This window comes from Talpa occidentalis, unplaced genomic scaffold (genome assembly GCF_014898055.3).
Source record: "Talpa occidentalis isolate TD23 unplaced genomic scaffold, MPIMG_talOcc4v2.1 talOcc4.3, whole genome shotgun sequence".
Taxonomy (NCBI): domain Eukaryota; kingdom Metazoa; phylum Chordata; class Mammalia; order Eulipotyphla; family Talpidae; genus Talpa; species Talpa occidentalis.
In genome coordinates, this window is record NW_023603184.1 from 21,820,669 (window position 1) to 21,844,114 (window position 23,446).

The following is a 23,446-nucleotide window of genomic DNA, read 5'->3' on the forward strand; positions in this document are numbered from 1 at the left end:
CCTAAGTTTCTTATACCCACTCTTCACTTTTTTCCTACCTATTAGTAGTGCTCAGAGACCTGGGAACAACTGACCACAGCTGAGTGGAAGCTGAAAAAATTGTCTAAGAGACATGAAAGAATGTTTTCTAAAAAGTTACACTCACTTCACTTTTTAAAAAAGTTACACTCACATTCTATGTATTGTTTTAAATCTAATTTAGGGAAACAAAGGAGGGAAGGTGGAGCTAATACATGGTAGAACAGCTCTCTACCTAGAAATCTTTTCTTGCAGAACTACTAAAATAAAAAGAAACCAGCTCTTTCTTTGATTAGTTCATTGCCAGCGTCACTGGATCAACCCATAGGTTTTTCTTCCTGAGGTGGATGCTATTACTCACTAAGGTTTTGGACAGAGAAAGAAGTGGAGTCAAGGTTAAAATAATGGCCGTTCCTGGCAGGAGAACAAACTTGAGGAGAGTATAGGCTCTGGTATGCCCAGACTAACACAGCGGACCTCTGCAGTGAGTGTGAAATAACGTATCACTGAGCTCTGGGACAGACAGATTAGTCCTAGGGCATTGGTTTGGTTACAGTGTAAGCAACAGCAGAGTACCATTCCCTACCATTCCCTCCTGAGGCTAGAGGGAATGAGCTGCAAACCATGGATTCCTGAGATACTGCAATGGACCTAGGAAGTAGGCTGCAGAAACAGAGGGGAGCTTGATCTCATCACAGAGAAATAGTGATAGAGGCTCCTAGTCCTAAGGTGTCCTCCCTACCCAAGATTGTGAACACTTACTCTAGGAATCTAGGCCCCCACCTCTCACAGACTCCTCCTTCCCAGTATTGATAAAGGAGGTTGTTCCCAAAACTATATCCACAGTGCCACCTACTGTGTGCGAGGGGGAAGGGCACATGGAAGAAACCACAGCCCAGGGAACACAACATGGAAAGATAACGGAGCTCAATTAAGCTTTAGGACTCAGAATTGGAGGCACTAACAAAGAGCTCAGAAGTGCAAAGCACACTGTCAGGCTACTGTGCCAGCTGGCATCTTGTGAGGTTCTGCCAGTGACATTTTAGAAGGCAGGAAAAAGTATGTTCTGTTCCTGGTGCCTACTTAGACTGCAGCTGTGAAACAGAGTTGAGAATAAAAATCAACACTTACATTTACAATAAATTAATGTTGAACAAAGTGCCAAGGAAATTCAGTGGGAGAAATTCTGCTGGGGCAATCAATCATTTATATGAATTAGGATGAATTTAGAAACACATTTCACATCAAAATAAAAACTCAACTCAAAATGGATCATAGGCTTAAATGTCAGAACTAAAACCTTAGAACTTTCAGAAAAAGACACAGGAGAAAATAACTGATTAGACAAAGGGTTCTTAGGTGGAAAAAAGCATCAACAAAAATCCACAAAGACAAAAAAAAATGAACTCAATCAAAAATTAAATCATTTATGCTTCAAAATATACCATTGATTAAAAGGAAAACAGAAGCCATCTGCTACACACAAATATTTGTCAGTGATAAAGGACTTTTCTCTGGACTATATAAAGAACTTTTCAACTCAATAATATGAAATACATAACAATTTAAAACAGCCAAAGGTATGTGTAGATATTTTACTAAAGATAAATGAGTATCTAAAAATTCTATGAATAGACATTCGATATTATTAGGAATTAGGGAAATGCAATTTAAAGTTACAATACCATAACACTTCACACCTGCTAGAATTATCTATAATCAAAAGGACAGACAGCATCAACTGCTGCTGAGTGTGGAGAAAATAGAGCTCTCAACTACTACTGGTGGGAATGAAAAAAGGTCACAGCCAGTTTGGAAAACAATTGTGCAGCTTCTTTAAATGTTACATTCTGAGTTACAGTCTGAGTTTGCTACTGCCACAATAAAAAAAAAAAAATACCACAGATTGGAAAGTTTAAATAACAGAAATTTATTTTCTCACAGTGCTGAAGGCCAGAAGTCCCAGATTAAGGCACTAATAGGTTTTGGTTTCTCCTGAGGTCTTTCTCCTTTACTTTTAGTCTTTTCTTTGTGTTTATATATCCCTGGTGTCTCTTCCTCTGCTTCAAAGGACACCAGTCATATTGGATTAGGGCCCCACCCTTATCACATTATTTAACCTTAATTACTTCTTCAAAGACCTTATCTCCAAATAAAGTCCCTGTATACATTTGAAAGGAACACAATTCAATCTAAAACAATTACAATACAATCTAGCAATACCATTTCTACTTCTCTAACAAACAAACACGTTTCCATAAAGATTTGAATGTGAATTTTCATGGCAGCATCACTCCTAATGGCCAATTCCGGACAATTCTAATGTCCATGAAATGATGAATAGATAAGCAAAATGTGATCTACCCATCCAATGGCATAATGCTCAGCAAAAAGAAAAAAAGGAGCAAACTAATAATCCTACCACAGCATGGCTAAAACTCAAAAGCGTTATGCTGAATTAAAGCAACCAGGTAACAAAGACTGTATTTTGTGTTGTTACACATGAAATGTCCACAAAAGACAAATTTATAGAGACAAAAAATCAATCAGTGACTGCCTAAGATTGGATGCAAAACTGGGGATTAATCTGCAAATGCATGCAAGGGAAAATCTGGATGTCAAAGAAATGCTCTAAAACTGGGTTATGGTGATGATTGCACAACTCTTTGAATGCATTGAAAATCATGGAATTAAGTATGTATAAGGAGTGACTTTTACATTAATTATACCTTAGTAAAGCTATGGGAGGAACATCAAAAGAAAAAACAATGTAAGGATTCACTGTACAGTTGTCCTATGAATCCTAGCACTTTATCCTCCCCCACATGTCAAATTCCATTATGGAATATGACATTCAATAACAAATATTTCTGATCATTAAAAAAAATTTGAACATTTTGATCATGAGACTATGGTTCTCAGATGTTAAACATAGTCAGAGATGACTGTCTATTATGGAAGCTCTTGGTAATTTGAATTTTTTCCAACATTTTTGGGGTTTGACTCAAGACCACAAAGCTGATCTCTTTCAAAACTTTATAAGGATATTGTTGAGCATTTTTTCCCTAGCAGTCAATTAGGAGCAAAATATAATGCACAGTTCTGAATTTCATTAAAGATCAAGAGGACACGTGAAATCATACTACAGGTAAGATGTCAATTAGTTTTAATTTGTATGTTAATGATTATACTCATTTTTAATTTTTTCTTCCAGATTTTTCTCCCTTATCAGAAAAACAATAAACAATGGACTGGTCTTTGTTCTTTGACTAATATTTCCATTTCAAGTTTTTCAAGAAACTGTATAAATGTTGGTATCACTGTGATGCTTTCTCAAAGCCCAGTTTTCACAATCCCTTTAAACATATACTCACCTCCCAACTCAAAATTCATGTCCAGATTTATGCTATGAGTTTAGTTGTACTTTTTGATTTGATTAAAATTTCATACAATTAAGATACACTTTTTGTATCTAAAGTAAGTTCATGTCTTAGGTCAAACCCTGAAATAAATTAGCTTACCAGACATTGTGTGACCCCAGTGCCATAGCAAACCATAACAGCAATGCCCAGTTTTCAAAATCAAAGGAAGGCATGCAGGAAGAATGCCTTCTATGTCAGTTAATGAGGATTATCTAAATTCAAAACCTTCTACTTGACAGACATTTTTAATTATTTCATTTTTATAATACAAGTTCCAAAGTTCAAATCATAATTGTCACAGGACAACCAGTAGAACCAGATCTTTTTCCTTTTTACAATTTCTTCAAATTGCCAATGAAAAATATTCAGATACCACGTAATGGAGATAGTATTGTTTTATAAAATCCCTAAACCTAAAGCTGTATGTTATAACTTAAAAAGACCAAATTTGGGCACAAATTGATCTGGGTTTAATTTCAATATTGCTTCTCATCAACTATGTCTCCTTTCTAACCTTGATTTCTGCATTGGTTGTAAGGTACAAGAATACTTATTTCTTGAGAAAATTCTGAGGATGGCAATATGGTGGATATTCTAGACCCGATATACTTGAAATGCCTTACACTGAATTGCAGTTCCTTAAACTCCAAGAGTACTCATCAATTCTCAAAAGATTTTTGTGTGCTCAAGAATCACTGAAATGGCATACAAAGGTTTTTAGTAAATAAAAGTTTTATAACTTTTGAGAATGTGTTTATGATGTCTGTAGATACCGGGGAGCCAAGGGATAGTTCCAGTGCAAAACCCAACACCTGAAAACCAGGAGTTCCAGTAGTGTTTCAATCTAAGGATAGGTTACTGATTTCCTGACTTGAAAACAATGAGTCAAAGAGAGAGAATTTTTTCTTACTCTTCCTTTTTGTTCTATGAGGCTCCAAAGATATGATCAGACCAACTACACTGGTGGAGACAATTTTTTTTTAGGCATACTGATTTAAATGTCAAGGTTATCAAAAAGCATACTCACGGGCACCCCAAAATGTTTAACCAAATAACTGAACACTTGGTAGCCCAGTCAAGTTGGCACACAAAACTAATCATACACAAAATACAATGAAACAGCTATCCCTAGAGGTGAAATGCATATTCTTCACATAATTTAGCAGTTATTGGTAAATTTTTTTTTATTTCTAATATTTTACCTCATAGGACCTATAATTAAAATACATAGTCCCCAAATTGAACTTTCCCATTGACTAAAGTTTTTTGCTATCTAGTATTTTGTTTTTCCTACCACTTTCTCCTCTTTTAATTTCAAACTATTTACCTTGTAGTTTCATGAGGTCACTCTGGACTAACAGATTCTTTGTTCTCCTTTCTGGAGTTGCATTAATATTTGTCTATGGATTCTCAGAATTCTTGAAATTAATAATTTTCTTAATTTTTTTTTTTAAGATTTATTTATACAAACACTGGGTACGTCAGAAGCACGGGAGGGTGAGAGAATTCACCAGAGCCAGAGCGGGGAACACAACAGGCAGAATGACCAAACACACTGCTGAGGGGAGCGGAGCAGCGGGTGAAACAGGAGAGGTCTGCGCGCCATGTGGGACCCTGCCAGCGGCCAAGGATCGAACTGGTGCTGCAGAGGCTGTGGGCAGCTTCGCAGCCCAGCTCTCAACCACTGTGCCACCAGGGGAGGCCCTCTTAAAAGTTTTAACCTATTTTTAATAAAGCAGCCCTCACAAAAGGTTTTTTCAGTGCAATGAATTCATTTTAAAGATAGTAACATGTTGTAGAATTAACATTTTTTTTAATAAGGTTCAGTAAATAAATACTCAGAAACACTGCTAACAATTAGAGGCCAAACTATATGAAATTTCCAAGATTTGCCTCCTTGCACATACAACAGAGCAACCTAATAGATTTAGGACAAGTTTCTCAGGGTCTTTGCTCTTACTAATAACTTTTGCATGAAATATTCTCTTTCAGGCTCTTTTCATGTTTGCCTCTTTTTTCTAAATCCTTGAGTTCTTAGCTCATATTTCTTTACAGAGAACTCCCTAGACCATCCAAAGTAAAAGCAGCAAGTCTCACCCACAATAAAATTTATACTTCATGCTGTTTGCTTCTGTTTCGTATTTATTTCATACTGTTTGCATTTGTTAGTATCCAAATTACTATATTTGACTCCTTATGGAAGACTTCTCACTCTAAAATGAAAGCATTTAATACCTGCTTTATAACATTTCTATAATAAACATTGAATAAATAAGTTAAAGAATTAATGCTTGTACTTCCTTTGCCTGAAAAGATGACTTTGGGATACACTGTAAATATTTTATTGCCTAGAATGAATTTTTAAAGCTTTCCTTGAGTCCATTGTTTGTTTCCTCTATATATCACATATAGGTGGAATCATATGGTGTTTGTTTTTTCTCTGTCTGAGTTACCTCACTAAGTATAATTCCATCTATATCAACCCATGTTGTTGCAAATGGTAGGATTTCTTCTATTAGAGCTGAATAGTATTCCCCTGTTTGTATATACCACATCTTTTTTGTCCATTCCTCAATCATTGGGCACGTAGGTTGTTTCCAGTTCTTAGCTGATATAAATAGTGCTGCTATTAACATGGGAGAGCATATTTGATTTACACTCTTTGATTTAATGCTTTTGTATTTGGGGGTGAATATGCAGAAATGGTATGACTGGGTCATGTGGAATTTCTATTTTTAATTTTTGAGGAATCTCCATTCCACTTTCCATGATGACCACAACAATTTATATTCATACCACCCGTGTAAGTGTTCCACTTTCTTATAAGTGTTCCACTTTCTTTAAATCCCTCTCTAACATTTGTTGAATATCTCACACATGTGAGGTGATATCTTGTTGTCTTGATTCACATTTCTATAATAATAAAATATGATAAACATCTTTTAACGTGTTTACTGGCCATCCATTTGTGTTCTTTAGAGAAGTGTCTATTCACATCTTCTGTCCGTTTTTTAATGGAGTTGTTTCTTTACTATTGAGGTTTATGAATTCTTAGTATATTTTGGATACTAACCCTTCTCAGATGTGTGATGTGCAGGTATCTTCTCCTAGTCAATCTTTTTGTTTTAATTCTGAGCTCAATCCCCAACCAGACAGCTGACACATATGGTACAGCAGACCTCTCCTGCCTTGCCCACTGCTCCCCTCAGCAGTGTATTTCAGTAAATCTGCCTGCGCTGCCCACTCTGTCTCTGGATTCATGAATCCTCTCACCACCTCCATCTCTGGTCTACACCTGAGACCTTCTACACAAAAACAAATAAATAAAATCTTTAACAAAGCCAACAACAACATTATTAGCTGTAGTGGAAAGAATATGTATCCCTATCCTCTGGGCCAAGACACCACTAGGTGGAGACATATTAGTTCTGAAAGTTGGGGTTTAGCTCTAAAAGAAGAAGGGTGGATAAGAGGAAAAACAGATTGATTTGCTCAGTTTCGGAATTAGGCGACTTTTTACATAATACATAAAAAAATTAATTTTCTTTTCAGAAAACAAAAATGCTGTGACTAAGTAGTCCACGGTGCTGCATCAGCTTCACACAGAATCAAGCAACTAAGTCCTTCAATGTCTTTCTGTACCACCTTCTGTAACTCACTTCATATACTTCTTAGCTACAAGATGGCTGCTGATCCATTGGCCACCACTTAGGAGACTGGGAAGCAGCTTCTTTCCTAGAAATCTCCACCTAATTCCCACCTTTACTTCTTTAGCAAGAACAATGTCACATGATCACCACTCACTGCAAGATAATCTGGGGAACATAATATTTCAGTAGTGAAATTCAGCTCATGTTAACAGGGGAGAAATATTGGCTGTTGGGTTGATAACTAGCAACAACTGCCATGTGGTAAACTGGGAAGTAGACTATACTAGCTTGGATAAATTTTGTCTGCCTCCATTTCTTTCTTATTGTCATATGTTGGGCTATTTTCTATTGAATCAAAGGAATGAATTTGAAGTTCTATTCACGTTTTAAACTTGTCCTTTATCTCCTGATCATTTCTTGCATATCACAAACTCCTCCATCCTCGCCACTGGATCCCATGCCATTACATCTGCCCAAAGTCTTCAGTCATGACATACTAGAATCTAAAGCAATCAAATGGTTAAAGCCAGAGTTCCTAGAAAATTCACCTGTAGGTGATTAACTAACACACTCTGAAAAAGTAAGATATTTCCCTGCCTGCCACATAACATTTCTGCAGCCCAGTCCCTGTAAAAATAAAATATCTTTAATGGAAGCCAACTCATTACCCCATAAAATTACTACAACACATGTGCTTGAAAATGTAAGACAGATATTCTTAACTTGGCGTTCCACAGTGAACCACAGAAATGTTCTCCAAGAAATGATTTCATTTTGCTGGTTTTATATTTAAAGTCACATTTTTGGCAGGCAATCACAAAGACAAAATTTGGGGAGCAAACTGGACTATGGGATAGAACGCAGACTTTGGTTGCTCTCCCTCATTAGTGTGAAAAGTCTACCTGTACTGTGTACCTGAAACAGGATCTGGGAATCTAGCTGTAGATCTCCTCTTGACAGCTTCCTCCCTCCCCTGCATACTCAATATAGTTTATTACTTTAGCACACATACATGGAGTTATAAACAGTCTGGTTTTGAATTGCTACTCTGGCACTTAATGCTACTATGGCTTTAGAAAAAAATACAATTATCCCCTTTGCTTCAGTTTGCTTATATATAAAGTATCACAATAATACCTACCACATAAAGATGTTGTAAGGATTGAATGAGTTAATATATTAAAGTTCTTAGAATAGTACCCAGCATGTAGTGTTATATAAGTGGTAGCTACTATTGTTATCATCCAGCTGGATGAAAGGACATGACCTAAATGAGCCAGCAAACTGATTCCCAAAGCAAGCCTTTCAAAACCAGAATAAAAACATCCTGTAGAAATATGTGCAGAAAGGAACAGATATTGATAGAATAAGGGACTCAGGAAATTGGGATTCAAATACATTATTTCTTCTGTATGCACAGGGTCTAAAAAATTTTAGGGAATGGAAGAACCTCAGAGTATGTCTCAAACATGTAGATACTAACTTAGGAGTGGAATTGCTGGATTGTAGAGTAGATCTATTTTTAATGTTTTGAGATCCTTTATATCGTCTTCCATAGGTGTTGGACCATCTACATCCCCACCAATAGTGTATGAGGGTTTCCTTTTCTCCATATACTCGCCAGCATTATTAAACATTTTTAACAGCATACATTGTACCAAGAGCACGCACACATATTACTTTATTTCATTTCATCCTCAAGGCATTTTCCTTCAAATTCAGTGATTCTTTTCCCATTCGTCTCCATGCCCACCTCTAACCTCAGGCAAAGAAAACTGAAATTCAAGGAGTCCAGGAAGAAATATTTTTGAAATCTACTAAGTTATAGTCAATGTACCATTCTCTTTTAGGCTATGACTTCCTTGAGATCAGAAAGATTATTTTTTAGGGTAGTTATCTTTATGCTTTAACAATTCTACACCTAGAATTTACAATGTGCCCAGGAAAAGACCAATTGAACATAAGGCAGAATCAACTGAACATAAGGCAGGAGCCTATGCCTTTAGGGAGATTTTTAAAAGTAATTTCTACAAATACAAGAAAAAAAGTTTATTTCCCAGTCAAATCAAAGCCTTCCTTGCTCAGAAATTTCTTTTTTTCAACATTTATGTTTAGTAAAGATTTTACTTAAAAATAACCTATTAAGGGCCTCCCTGGTGGTGCAGCAGGTTGAGCACAGTGCTGCGAAGCTGTCCGCAGCCTCTGCAGCGCAGGTTAGATTCCCAACCAGCCAGGGAGATACCCACATGGTGCAGCAGACCTCTCCTGTCTCACCCACTGCCCTCCTAAGGAGTGTATTTCGTCAGTCTGCCTGTTCTGCTCCCCACTCTGTCTCTGGTGAATCCTCTCACCCTCCTGCATATCTGGCCTATACCCCAGTTCTTGTATAAATAAATAAATCTTTAAAAATAAATAAATAAAATAAACCTATTAAAATGAGGGGTTTTTTTTACAAACTTGAATAATTTTAGTTTCTCTTTTATTTCTTCCTTAATGGTTCTAATCTCTATTTTTAAATTTAAAATGAAATAAATTGCGATTTTTATCCTGCTCTTTCCTGGGCATTATAACAAGCAAACCTGATTCATGTTCAGACTTTGACAGAATACGTTCTTGCAGCTTCTGGGTGATCTTGGGTGAATCAGGACTAACTCCCACAATTAATTTCTGATGCTTTATTCCTGTCAAAGAGGAGATGAAATGGTTTAATGTCTAGGCTCTCACTCATGCCAGTGAGCTATTGCAGTCCTTCTCCTCAGTTCCACATGAGGTAAAAAATGAAAGATTCTAGAGCTGCTTCTGAATGTTTCCTGTTTTCAGAGAGAAAAATTACTAAATTATTGAGATCTAACTTGACTTCATAATGGATATGTTTTAAAATGTGTGTTCACTTTATTTAAAATATTATTGGAACCTCCCTGGTGGCACAGCGGGTTAATAATAAGCACAGCACTGTGAAGCTGTCTGCAGCCTCTGTAGCATCAGTTTAATCCCCAGCACACCAGGGAGCTACCCACATGGTGCAGCAGACCTCTCCTGTCTCACCCGCTGCTCCCCTCAGCAGTGTATTTCAGTAGATCTCCCTGTTCTGCTCCCCACTCTGTCTCTGGTGAATCCTCTCACCCTCTGCAACTCTGGCCTGTACCCCAGTTCTTGTATGCATAAAAATAAATAAATTTTTTAAAAAATATTATTGAACCCTAACATATTTAGCATACTTTTAAAAGTTCTTTGCAAGTGCAGATTTATTTGATATTTAGTAAGGTAGAATTAAAAGCAAGCTGTTTTAAGCAAGTGAAGACAGAAAACTGCTGCCACTTCTCCTGATTCATTATGTAACTGCTGTTATACAAACTGAAATGAATTCACCATCAAATATCTGCACTTCAATGTCAAGAGGCAAGTTCAACCAAAACCAGAAATGAATTCATACTTCACATGGAACTTGCAGATTTGGGTCTTAGGTTGAATCAGTTTTTAAAATTCTGAAATTTGAGCCAATCTGAAAAAAAATCATGTGATGAAAATACAATGATGAAAATACAATGTTATTAATTTAGTTACTTCTTTTGAAAGATATGCTTGGGTTCCTGAGGATTATAAAAGCAGCCAAAGTCATAATCACTCCATATTGAGATTCTTTAGCTCTAAGGTCAGAGCAAAGATCACGAAATGCACTACTGAAAAAAAAAAGCAATTTTCCTAAATGGTCATTTGTATATTTTATTAAAATCTTTTTCTTTTTCACTAAAGTTGCCCACAGAGGTTTTATTGTTATCAGTCTATTTTGCTGATAAGCCATATTCCGTGCCTCCCTTAAAACATATGTCTCATGATGGTAAATTACTTGATGTCTTTCAGTTCCTCAAAATGGACAGACACGTCTCACAAGCAGTGAAACTGAGGCTACACCAAGCCCTAAGCCATAGAATTATGGACTTAAAGGATCTTCAGGGACAATATAACTGTTTTTTGTTTTGTTTTGTTTTCCAAATGGAAGACTCTAAGGTCCAGGTGGGTTCAAGCATTTTTTCAAATCACAGATTCATTTAGTGGTTTAGAAACCAAGTCTTGTGGTTTCCAAATTTGTTGCTCCTAAATCAATTTGTGTTCAGATCTCCTTGCATTTGTGTGCTCTTATGTGGAGGCCTGCTTCTCCCACATTCCTTGTCAGCTGTCTTCTACTGGTTAAGAACATCAGGAAGTACTGTTGGAAAATGGAGGACAGGAAAAAGGGAAAAGCTAAAAGTGTATAAAGAACAATCATAGGTGGTAATATTTCATTTTCTATCCACAGGTAGGATGGTGAAAATCAAGACTTCAACTGTACATTGGAGATGGAATTTTCAATGCTTTATGTGGCTTATTCTCATAGAGAGCCAGCAGGTCACATCCCTAAATAGAGCAGGACTGGACATCAAGGGGAGCACGCCTCCCCACCTAATGAGGAGCTGCTGATGCTGCAGGACTCCAGATCACTTCTGCTGTGTAAGAAAGCTGGTCTATGTGACCAACAACTCTAAAGTCACATTCAGAACTGTTTGTGAAATTTTCATATTTTTAAATAATAGAGAACATTTCTTATTTTTTTATACTATTTGGACTATATACAACCTAGCTGTGGGAAGAACTTGTTAAATTGCTTGTAATCCTGGCTTTCGAACAGCTCACTTGAGAGGGAGACAGGCACTTAAGTGCTCACAGGAGGGACAGGGTGAACACTAACAGGTAGGTATTGCCTCCCCTTCCTCTGCCCTCTACATCAAATCTGAAGTTATTTCCAATCATCATTTTATCTTCCTAAATTATCCAGTTGCTTGAATATTCCACTTCACTTGGTGAATTCAAAAACACACCAAACATGATTCTACAGAGTTGAAGGGAGTGAAAAGGGCAGCATTTGATAAAGGACATGAATGTGAGTTACTAAAAAGCAAACAGATCCTATTGTAAGGACATGGCATACCTTCAGTTATTATCTATAAATAAACCCTGGTAATGAGGTTTGGGGGTTCTTCTTGGGTGCACGTTGATGACAAATTCTCTGTGGAACTGACTCCAACCCATTAAGCAAACTTGCTTCTGCCACCGTGGCTGTTAATTTGACAGGACACTGTCACATTAAGTAGAACAAACATGTTTTCGCCCAGTCAGCCATCCAGAACCGACATGGCTGTTACTCTAACAACAGGATATTGATTGAAATCACTCACCCCTTCCGACCCTCCACTGGGAGGTAAAAGCCAAGCTGGAGGTGATGGAGGATTTGTTCCTTTGGCACACATGGGGAGCATGTTAAGGATAGCCACACATTTTGAGCCATTTAGTTCCTTGTCATGTTCATCCTTCAGACTGGTCCTCATTTCCATCCGTGGGGCAACAGGCTTTGAATAAATCATTGTGTTTGCTAATTTTATGGAGCTACACGTCCATCTGGGAGAGCTATTGTTTTTAGCATTCACAGCTTTATAAATGCAAAACATGAGATCACATACAAAAAAAGGGTTCTGTAAAAAAATCCAAAGAGAGACTCAGAAATTTAAAATCCCTGGAATTTTTAAAAGCAGGATGGACTCTGACTCCCATTCAAATTTGTATAATTTTTTTTCTGATCCCTTATTTGGTTCCCCTATATTCCTCCTATAAAGAAAAAAGTAACAACAACGATAATGATAGACCAACAAAACTAGCAGGCAACCATAAAAAAGAGACATTCTGCGAGGGAGGGGAGGAAAAGGGATCAAAACAGGGGAGAGAAGAGCACAAGAGACTGTGGTGATGGTTCATGGGTGAACTGGTGGTGGGAATTTTATGGGGAATGCACAATGATGTAAAAGATATAAATAAAAAAAATAAAAACAAAAAATAACCAAATTTGTATCATTAGAAAATATCCACTTAGTTTTCAAATGACTGACCCATTTCACAGGTACCATCTTAAAGTCTGCTATAAATCAAACTCATTGTAAAGAGAATTGATGTTTTTTAATCTTTAGTTATTTTGTATACTGATTTTTATACAAATCATTTTGTATATTTAACATTTAGCAGAGCCAGTTTTTTACCCAATAGTTGATTTACAATAGGTAAAATTTTGCTTATGTGCTTGCGAAAAACTTTCATTTACCTATGTCTCTGTGGCAACCTGAGATTATTTTGCTCTACACACTAAGTTCCATGTTCAACATCAAAGGACATTTGATCAAATTGTTTACCTGCTGCCATTGTCTGTTCTGGAACATTCCTAAGTGAACATCAGATATTTGATTCAACACCCTCGGTGATATTAAACCATTAAAACCATTACCAGCCTAGAGAATGTCATTTAAAATTTATTATTTCACTTGGCAAAAAAAAAAAAAATGTTTGCATATAGATCTTTTGGTCATATACTATAGGTCAAATCCTTTTTCTGCATGGGATTCATCAAACATTTGAAATGTAATAATGGTGTTCTTATGTCTTCTCTGAACAAAATATCTCTGTTCATTTTGAATATCTCTATTCTTCAAATAGCCTGGGTCTGCAGATTGATCTAGGGGCCACGTCAAGCTTGACAATTTATTTTTGCAAATGAACTTTCATTAGAATAAATCCATCCATTCACATATTTTCTATGGCTAATTTCATGCTACAGTGGCAGAAATGAGTAGATGTTACAGAGAATTTATGGATCACAAAACTGAAAATATTTAATTATCTTGTCATGTATGCCTATAATATTTGCTAACCTCTCTCCTATGCCATTGCATGTCAACCCCTTATCATCTTTTTTTTTTTATGCATACAAGAACTGAGGTATATGCCAGAGATGCAGGGTGTGGGGGTGAGAAGACTCACCAGAGACAGAGTAGGGAGAGAAAAGAAAGATCCACTAAAATACACTGCTGGGAGAGCAGTAGGTGAGACAGGAGAGGCCTGCTGCACCATGTGGGTTAGTTCCCAGGCCACAATGGCTAGTGATAGCTTGATAGCAATGAGACTTTAATCTCTGCACCACCAGGAAGGCCACCTCATTATCTTTTTTACTCTTTCCCAGATGCCTTTCAGTTTTTTACTATCCAAGACTATAACCTCAAAATCATGAGAATTTTATGTCACTTGTTCTGGAAACTCTTTCTATTAATGCAGACAAAAATCCATTGGCTTATAAAAATTCTTTCCTTAAAGCACAAAGAAATCCTCCTTTAAACCAGTGAGATTAGGCTGGTTTGTCAAAGAATAATATGTTGTTGTAGCAATTGCACAGCATTGTCCTGGACACAGTATGAAATGCTAAATAAGACAGAGTCCTTCCATGAGGGAGTTCATGTCTGGTGTTTGTATAGAGAAAATATTTATGAAATTATGTATTTTAATTTTCATTTACTAAATTATCAGCTTTGTCAGATTTGTTCTTCTCACTACCTAAGACAGTGCTTGGAACTCAGGTCACATTGGTTGAATAGAAGAACTGATTAGAAGCATAACACCAAATACAAAAATTTAATAAATCATGTGACAAAGGTTATGTGAGAAATCAGAACTAAGTCAGAGATCAACACTATCTGGACAAAGAGCTAGATGGCATCTTTGTCACATAATCTAACTTCTCCCCTAAAAGGAGAAATGTTAACGGTCTTCATTTTAGTATTTCTCACCTGCATCAGACTTTACAACTTCATTTATCAAAAATGAGATTCTGATACTCACACTGACCTACTGAATTAGAAACCAAGTCCACAAATACATATTTTTAGCACATAGTATAAGTGATTTTTTATAAACCCTAACATTTGAAAACTGCTGATATCCACAGGAAGTGATACTACCTCTATGTGAATAGATGTCATGATTAACAATTGATACTATCACAAGCTAATTTTAGTTTTCTTACTTTTACTTGCTGGGAAAAAATATTTCAAGCTGTAATCAGCCTCCTATAAATTCTAATCTTCAATCCTAGGAAAATTCACATGGAACAAATTTCATTTTTTCTTTACAGGAAAGACCTTCAAATGTATGAAGAGCCCACAACAAAATTTCTTCACTAAATTAAAAACTTGTAAGATGCTATTATTTCTGTTTTTGTTGTTCATTGGTAGAGCTACTCAAAGTCAATCGGTTACTCCAAGATTGTTAATCTGTGTTGCCAAAGGAATGTGGCACCCCCAGCTGAAAATAAGTGGTTCAAGAATCTACAGATAAATGTCCCTTCCTTACATTCCAAACAAAACAATCCACCACAGTCCCAGTCTTCAACCTCACCTGAAACCAAACAAGGCACCTGGATGTTTAATCTCAGCAGGCTCACTGGATCGTGTGTTCTTGTCCCCACCTTAATATGTGTCTCCCAGAACAGATTAGTGTAGTAGTCAAGTTGTAAGTCATAGAAATCAGACTTAACTAGTAATTAGTACAACCTTAGGTGATTATTGCTCAACCTTTCTTAGCGTCTGTTTGTTTGTTCTATAAAATAGAGTAGTAAATGAGAGTTAATATGTGTAAAGCATTTAATATAGTACTTAGTATATATGCTCAGCTTCCAATAAATGTTGATTACTATTACTACTCTCCTGGTAGAATGAGACCATTAATTCCCAGCAATCCTGTGAGTGTTGTAATTTTTTTATTGACATTCACATTTCCTCTTGCAGATGGTGAACTTCTTAAGGCCGAGACCACGTCTGACTTATCTCCAGCTACAGCTACTAAAGGGCCACTGGAGAGAGCTCAAATAATCCAATACTCTGTAAGTTTTCAAACTTTCCAACACTCCGCATTGCCAGAACTCTCCGTTGTGCTTCTAACTAAGCTAACCCCAGTCCACACAACTCTGTGGGCAACCAATTTTAAAAAGATAACATAATACCAGCCCAGGTTTTTGGCAGTTGTTTAAAATACAGCTTTCCTGCCTTTGTTTTTGTTTTTGTGCTGAGTCTCTATCCCTGTTTTACCCCCAAACTTCTAACTTGGTCATAAGGATTTAGTTCTGTACTCATCTTGTGGACATAAGGACAAGATTTGAGCTTGTTTTCTGATTCTCCCTCATTGTAACCCTGGGAGAAGCTACCCTGTCTGCCTTAGTTGAAATCCCTAGAGCCTAGCGTTGCACCCTGTGTTGGACATCTGTCCAACCATGCCTGCCCTATCAGCCTGGAGAAGAGAAAGCAGGAGAATAAGAAAGATGCCTTGACATGGGACTGGCATCTGTCGTACCTGGCCTCACTCACCATGTCATTTTGATTTCAGCTGTTTTGCTGTGCAGATGGAGAGTAGGAGTAACACTTCATTAATATTTCATTGTGTTATCAGTGATGAAGTGTCAATATAACCGTTCTGCAAGTCATGGGTTTATGTAGGTAAACCCAAGAAATTTTCATCTGCATCTGATCTAGAAGTCAGCAGGGTGATAATGGTATCAGGTCTTAAAGCAAAGCGCAGGTGCTAAGTTTGACCTCATTTGTCTTTGTGGAAATGGCCCAATATCCAATCAATCTTAGCATGGGAATGTGATGCCTTGCACAGAAGAGGCTGTGCAATTCAGCTGAGTGGGCGGGTTGATGGAAAGTGACTCTGGCATTGCTGAGTTCAAATGGAATTAAGGATTCATGAGTGCATTGCAATGACGGGAGGCATAGAGCCCTGGGTGAATACTGAATGAGTCACAAGGGAGATCCGACTGGGCTTCGAAACCCAAATAAGCAAGGAACTGCTTTTTGATGATGCCAAACTATAAATATCATCACCTCAGAAAACCAGGTTCTCCCCTTACAGCATCAGGAATGAGCGAAGACTATGAGACCAATAGTATATGTTACAGTATAACACTTTGTTTAATATAACTGCTGTTCTGAAGCCATTCTTCAAAAATTTAAAAAAAAAGCGTATTTCTTAAGCTATTAATTTAATGGTATTTCAATCATACTAAAAGCCATTGTATAATTCAACAGATTCAGTTTATCTGGGCTACTTACAAGGTGATAAAATTAAAAGCATTTTCTCCAGTTCTAGTATGAGTCTGGTATGGGATGGCTGATTTAAGTATCACATGACATGAAAATGATGGTGCACTTCATTTTTGCATGCAATGTTTATCTCCTTAGCTCCTAACACTCTAATTTTGTTGCTTCAATGAAGAAAATAAGCAGGGTTATAGCACTGCCATTTTTGCCAGAATTTTCTTAAAGGAAATGAAAAGAACGCATCCCAATACTTAGGTTTTAAATCTTTGACTCTGCAGTGCTTGTCACGAGCAGCTCTTGCAGAAGCCCTCATTGCAGGGCTTGTGCAGCACTGCAAATGTTGTTTACAGCCTCAGAAGGTATTACGTGCTGGATCCTCATGACCTACTGAATTCTGTAAAGGCAGGCAGGCCATATTTTCAACAAAACAGTATATTTGCCAGATAATTCGCCAAAACATAGGAACCTGAAATTCTGCTTATAATCCAATCATATTCTGTATTCATTGTGTGACTTGGTGGAAGTGACATGCCTTAACACTGGAGCTGTAGGTGTAAAAGCTTTAAGTACATACAGAGACACATACACACGTACATGAACCTGTTACAATACTGTAGTTTCACCATTGCAGCTTTCAGTATAATGTGTCAAACAAAGGGAAAGAAATAAGACCTAATTTAGGGGCAATAAATTATACATGTTGGGGCCTGAATTGACATGAGTGTACTAAACTCTAATGTTTGGAAACTGATTAAACCAAAGCAGGTCTGAGCTCTGGACGACGTGACCAGAATTCCACTAGAGCAGACACTAGGAAGAACTCATCTACTTCCTCTGAGCTCTTACAATTTCTGCCATTCTCTCTGTGGTTATTTGTCAACTGAAGAGGAGACAGTGTGCTGGTTATGGGGTGCTCCTATCTTTATAAACATCTACTTTAAAAAGCCCAGCACCTTACCAGACAAATGCAAATAAAATATTCTCTTTTGATTAATCACAGCAATATCACAGAACATCCATCTTCTATTAAAGAACCATTAGTTTTCCAGAATTTTCTATAAGTTTGTATTGTTTTCCTCTGTCTTAGTGGTAATAGAAAGGAAAGCTATGTTTTATAAATCTAACACTTCTTTTCCTTAGATGTAATTTACACCATGTAAACTTCACCACTCCCTTTCAATACTTTTAAATTACACTGTAAGTACCTCCTTTGGGATTTTTATTTTATAAATAAAGCACTTTCTGAGTTAAAACTTGGGTATATACATTCTTTCTTCTCTGAAAAGAATTAGAGCTTGGAATGCAAAAAACTGACTTATTTCTACTATTTATCCTTCTTCATAATGTGCTTGTACATTAGAACCAGGTTTTGACCCTACTAAAGCATATCTGTGAGTATGATGTATATTAATGAAAAATCATGTTAATTTTTCCCCAAGAATATAAGCATATAAAAAAAAAAAGACTTGGAATCTGTGAATAAAGAAACAGAAAAGTTAATATGTAGGGAAGTGAATGGGTTATCAAAAGGCCCTGACATTCAGGAAAAAAGAGTATTTCCTTTAGTAAGGTGTTTCTAGGTTCAAGCCCTATAAGACAAGTCACCATCTGGCTTCAGTTCATCCTTCCAGTCCTCTCCCCTTCTGTCCCCTCCAATCACCTACCACCCTAGACCTACCCGACTAATCTCAGTGCCCTGAACACATGCACTCCCGTACCACCTTGATGCTGCCCATGCTGTTCCCACCACCTTTCCACCTTCCCACTCTTCCTATCTCTGTGAAACCTATTTCTTCTCTGTGACTCAAGTCAGATGTCACCTCTTCAGGGAAGCCTCCTAATTCGCATTGTTGAATGTCTCCCCCTCAGCCAGTCCAAAGAATATGAGCTCCTGGCAGAGTGGTGCACTTATCTATGTTACTCAGTCCCTAGTGGAACAACTGGCAAAAGCAGTCAATGAATTCATATGTCAACCAATTGTCAATGAACAAACCTCAAAACATTCTTTAGCCTCTATAACCTCAACTCTCTGAATCCCGTTTTCCATTTAAATAATTCTTGCCCTAATTTTCCGATAAAACCTGTTGCTCGTGAGTGGGTCAGAAACATTCATAAGTTCTAGACTGATTACACCAATATCTCTTTTTTTTCTCACCAACAAGCCCTTGACATTTTCTTTGACACTTTCTGACATGTTAGGACTAACTTATACAGAGCACCAGATGAACAAGTAAGGAGACTGACAGTTTGGTCCCAAGTACTCTACTAATTTACTGTAAGGCCTGAGCCAATTACTCTTCTTTTCTGGGTTTTTGTATACTCTGTTGTGAAATTAGGAGTCAACATGAATTCTTAGATCCCTTTGAACTTGAGAAAACTGTGGCCAAAATGTTTTTAAGAGTAGTGCCACTTTCAAGAATGATTTTAGCTTAAGAAAGACTTCATCCAACAAATGTTTCCTAAGTCTTACCTCATGGCCATATATTTTTCTAAGGTCTGAGAATACAGCAGTAAGCAAAACATAAACACTATCTATGTAGCTTACTTCATGTTAGGGGTAGGAAAAATAAATGATAAATTCATCTGTGTAGATATATGGACATATCTATATCTACCTACAAAAGCAGGTTGTAATAAGCACTATAGAAGGAAAAATTAAAAAAAAAAACAAATCAATATGGAGAGTCACTGTTGTTGGGGTGAATGTAGAAATGTAAGTGTTTATAATGTTATATAGTTTGTTCAGTGATAACCTCACCTCAAAATTGACAACTGACTAGAGAAAGGGAAAAGGAGGGAGAGGAGAAGGGCAGAGAGAGAGAGGTTTGAGGAAAAGTATACCAGAGAAACAGATAACATGTCCAAAAGACTCTTGGTGAGAGTGTAACTGGTTTATTGAAAGAAGAGAGAGGGGTCAAATAGTGCAAAAGATTTAAAGAGAGGATCAGAAAATGAAATTGGAGAGGTTACACTAGAGGAAGCACATCACTAGGCTCTTACTGACAATTGTTAGAGCTTGATTTTGTATGTGATAAGAAGCTATTAGATGAATTAAAGGCAAGTTCTGATTTAACATTTTAGAAGGATTACTGAGATAGTTGGTTCGAAAACAAAAAGGAGGTAGTCTGGAAGGCACATTGATAGAAGACTATTGCAATAATTATAAATGTAAAACTGCAGATGACTTGGACTTTGGCAGGAGCAGTAGGAAGCTGTTGGATTTCACCTTTAGTTTGGAATTGCTGATGGAATTCATCCATAGATTAGTCACATATAGTAGAGCAAAGAGGAGCTACAGACTACTGTGACTGTGATCTAAACAAGTAGAAAGCTAGAGTTGACACTTAGGAAAGTTTGTAGAAGGAGCAGAGAGAAGCAGGTTTAGGCTGGCAGGAATATTCCGAAGCTTACTTCTGGATAAGGTAAATTTCAATGACTCATAAACATCCAAGTGTTTATATCAAGTACGTAGTTGAGTGAGAGTCTAAGATTCAAGAAAGACTTCTGGGTTACAGTTATATAATTTGGAATGATCAGGACAGAGATGATTTTAAAGATTAAGGAGATGAGTGAAAACCAAAAGAGTTAATGTAGATAAAGAGATAAAGAAGTGATCCAAATGTGAGTTCTACTCTAAGAATAAGAGATAGAAGGTGATGAAAGGAAACCTGTGAAAGAGACTGAAGTAAGATAAGTTTTAAGAGAAACATATCCTAGAAGTCAAATGAAAAACTGTTTCAAGAATCAGTGGATGATAAACTACGTCAAATGCAACTGAGAGCTAACATGTGGTGGAACTTGAGTTAGTTTCTCAAAACAAATCGATAAACAAGACAAAACAAAAACACATGCTTAAACTGTAAGAACTAAATAGTGATTACCAGTAGGGAAAGGGAGTGAGCAAATCTGGTAGAAAAGGTCAATTCTATGGTGAATAATGGAAACTAAACGTTTGGTGGTAAACACTGTACTTTATATACAGATGTTGATTTATACTGTTGTACACCTGAAACTTATAAAATGCTGTAAACCAAGGTTACTTTAATAAAGAATTAATTTTAAAAAAAGCACATATTCCACCTACAAAAGGATGAAAGTCTGCTTCTAATCCCAGTCAACCAGGGACACCATATTTTCATTATGGTCTCTGTGACTTCATGTGCCCTGGAGTTATCCTGTGCAGAACATAAGCATATACATTTGGCAGCCTGAGTCAACTATAAAAGGCCAGCAGTATTTCTAGAAGGCCTCTTACTGCAGGTAGGTGATTGGATAATACTTAGCAGGTCTGTTTCAAATGCATACAAACATTTTTCCTCTCCCTCAACACACACACACACACAAACCTGGCATTTGTCATACTAAATGCAGAGTGCCATATTCACCCCGGTCTTTTTCTGTTAAGTAAATAGGCCTTGTATTGAATATGGTGCTAGCCATTGATATTACCACTATGTTACTAAATGCTCCATTTATTGACTGATTAACAGGTACTAGGTACATCTCATTTATTTGTGCTTTATTCTATCATATTTTGCAAGTATTGCATTTTTCATAAATTGAAATATATGGCAACCCTGTCTCAAGCAGATCCACAGGTGCCATTTTTCTGACAACATGAGCCCATTTTGTGTATCTCTGTGACATTTTGACAATTATTGCACTATTTCAAATTTTTAATTATTATTACATCTGTTATGGTGTTTTGTGATCAATGATCTTGGATGCTATTAGTGTAATTGTCTTGGGCATCACAAACCAAAAAACTATTGTGACTTGTTTTACAGTGATATTCACTTATTTGATGTCATCTGAAACCAAAGTTGCAATGGCTCCAAGATATACACATATATATACAATTTTGTTAAATTATCACAATATCTTCTGAGGTTGGTATTAACATCATCCTGATTTTCATGAGAACATTTAGTCTTAGAGAAGTAAAATGATTTGCCTAAATTCACATAACAAATAATGACAGATTCTGTTTTCAAATCCAAAGGTCAACCTCTGGGGACTCTTAGTCAAGAAATAAAAATGGGAATGTTCTGTTCTTCTAAATGCCTTAGTCCTTGGTAAGAAGTGCATTTTGAATTCTGTTACTAACTGTTCCCTTTCGTGATTCGCAATAAGGTGGGGTTATCTGAACCAACTCTATAATTTTCCTGATGCTGAAATGCATGCAAGAGCTGACATGCCCATCTCTTTCTAGACATTACCTATTGATAAAAAAGGTATCTCAGGGTTGGACTGACAAAGGAATAGTCAAGAGTCACCACAGTAGTAACATTCCATTCCTTCAGCACAGGACAACTGAAGCAAATAATGCTAACTAACATTTCTGGAATCCCATCACCAAAAGAACATTAGCTTTTTTGGTTCACACTCCATAGACCTCCAATGACTGGGCATTAGCTGGAACTTCAGTATCATCTTTGTTATAGCAAGTATCAATTTGGTAAGAAATAATATAATTTTTGTTAGTTAAGTGACAGATGGCTGAGATGGCTACTTAAAAAAAAATCTATGAATTTAGAATGTCAACTCATTTGTTAGTGAGAAAAAAGGAATCAAATTCCTTAGCAGACAAAAACAACTTAATAATGTCTGTGCTAATGAAAACCAACTGATTTACAGCCTCTACCTCCTCCAAAAAGAGACATACATATAGGTTTAGGTTGTAGGTTTGCCTTCTTGTCCACTGAAAAACACATTCTAGGAAAATTCATGGGGACTGGCAAAATGACACTAATATTCTATGTTCAGTCTTTTCTCAGACTGTTTCCTTTATTTTTTGTGCTTTTCCATTCCCTGTGACAATCTTGATCACTTTTGGTAAATCTGTGCAACATTAGGGAAGAGAGCAACAACAGGCTAAATCTTAGCAAGACAAGTATGCCCGGCAATTGATTCTCTTAACCCTCAGGATAGACAGTCCTGAGCCACTCCCACCCTCACCAGCGGGCCACCCCCCCCACCCCCCCCCCACCCCCGCCCTCCCACAGCTTTGGAGGTACTCTCACTGGGAATAGGCAAGTGGTCACCGGCTGTGACCTAATGATGGATGTGAGTGTGCACATACATTTGCAGGACTACTGGGCCCCACAGGAAACAAGTCTAAACTTTCTACTTCATTAGCAGAGCAGTTTACATAAAAGAGAAGGTGCCTAATGCAATTTAAAGCTGCACTCAGCTTCCATCTTTCCTCTGTCAATGGCATCAGGCAAAAAAAAATACCAGACCAGAAGTCAGGTCTAGTCAAGCTCAAATTCACATTCTCCAATCATTCCTAAGCCATCGTAGGAAATCATTTACACTTTCTGAACTTTGGTGTTCTCATCTGATCTGTAGGAATAAATAGACTTATAAGATGTGAAGTACTTGGATACAAAAGAGTGCACATGCTCACTCC

At 37.0% G+C, this 23,446-nt stretch overlaps 1 protein-coding gene across 5 annotated transcripts in view; it reads right to left on the reverse strand.

Annotated features, from left to right (window-relative positions):
* Positions 1-23,446, reverse strand: part of GAS2 (growth arrest specific 2) — a 279,708-nt gene that overhangs the window by 239,221 nt on the left and 17,041 nt on the right. The window lies entirely within an intron of this gene.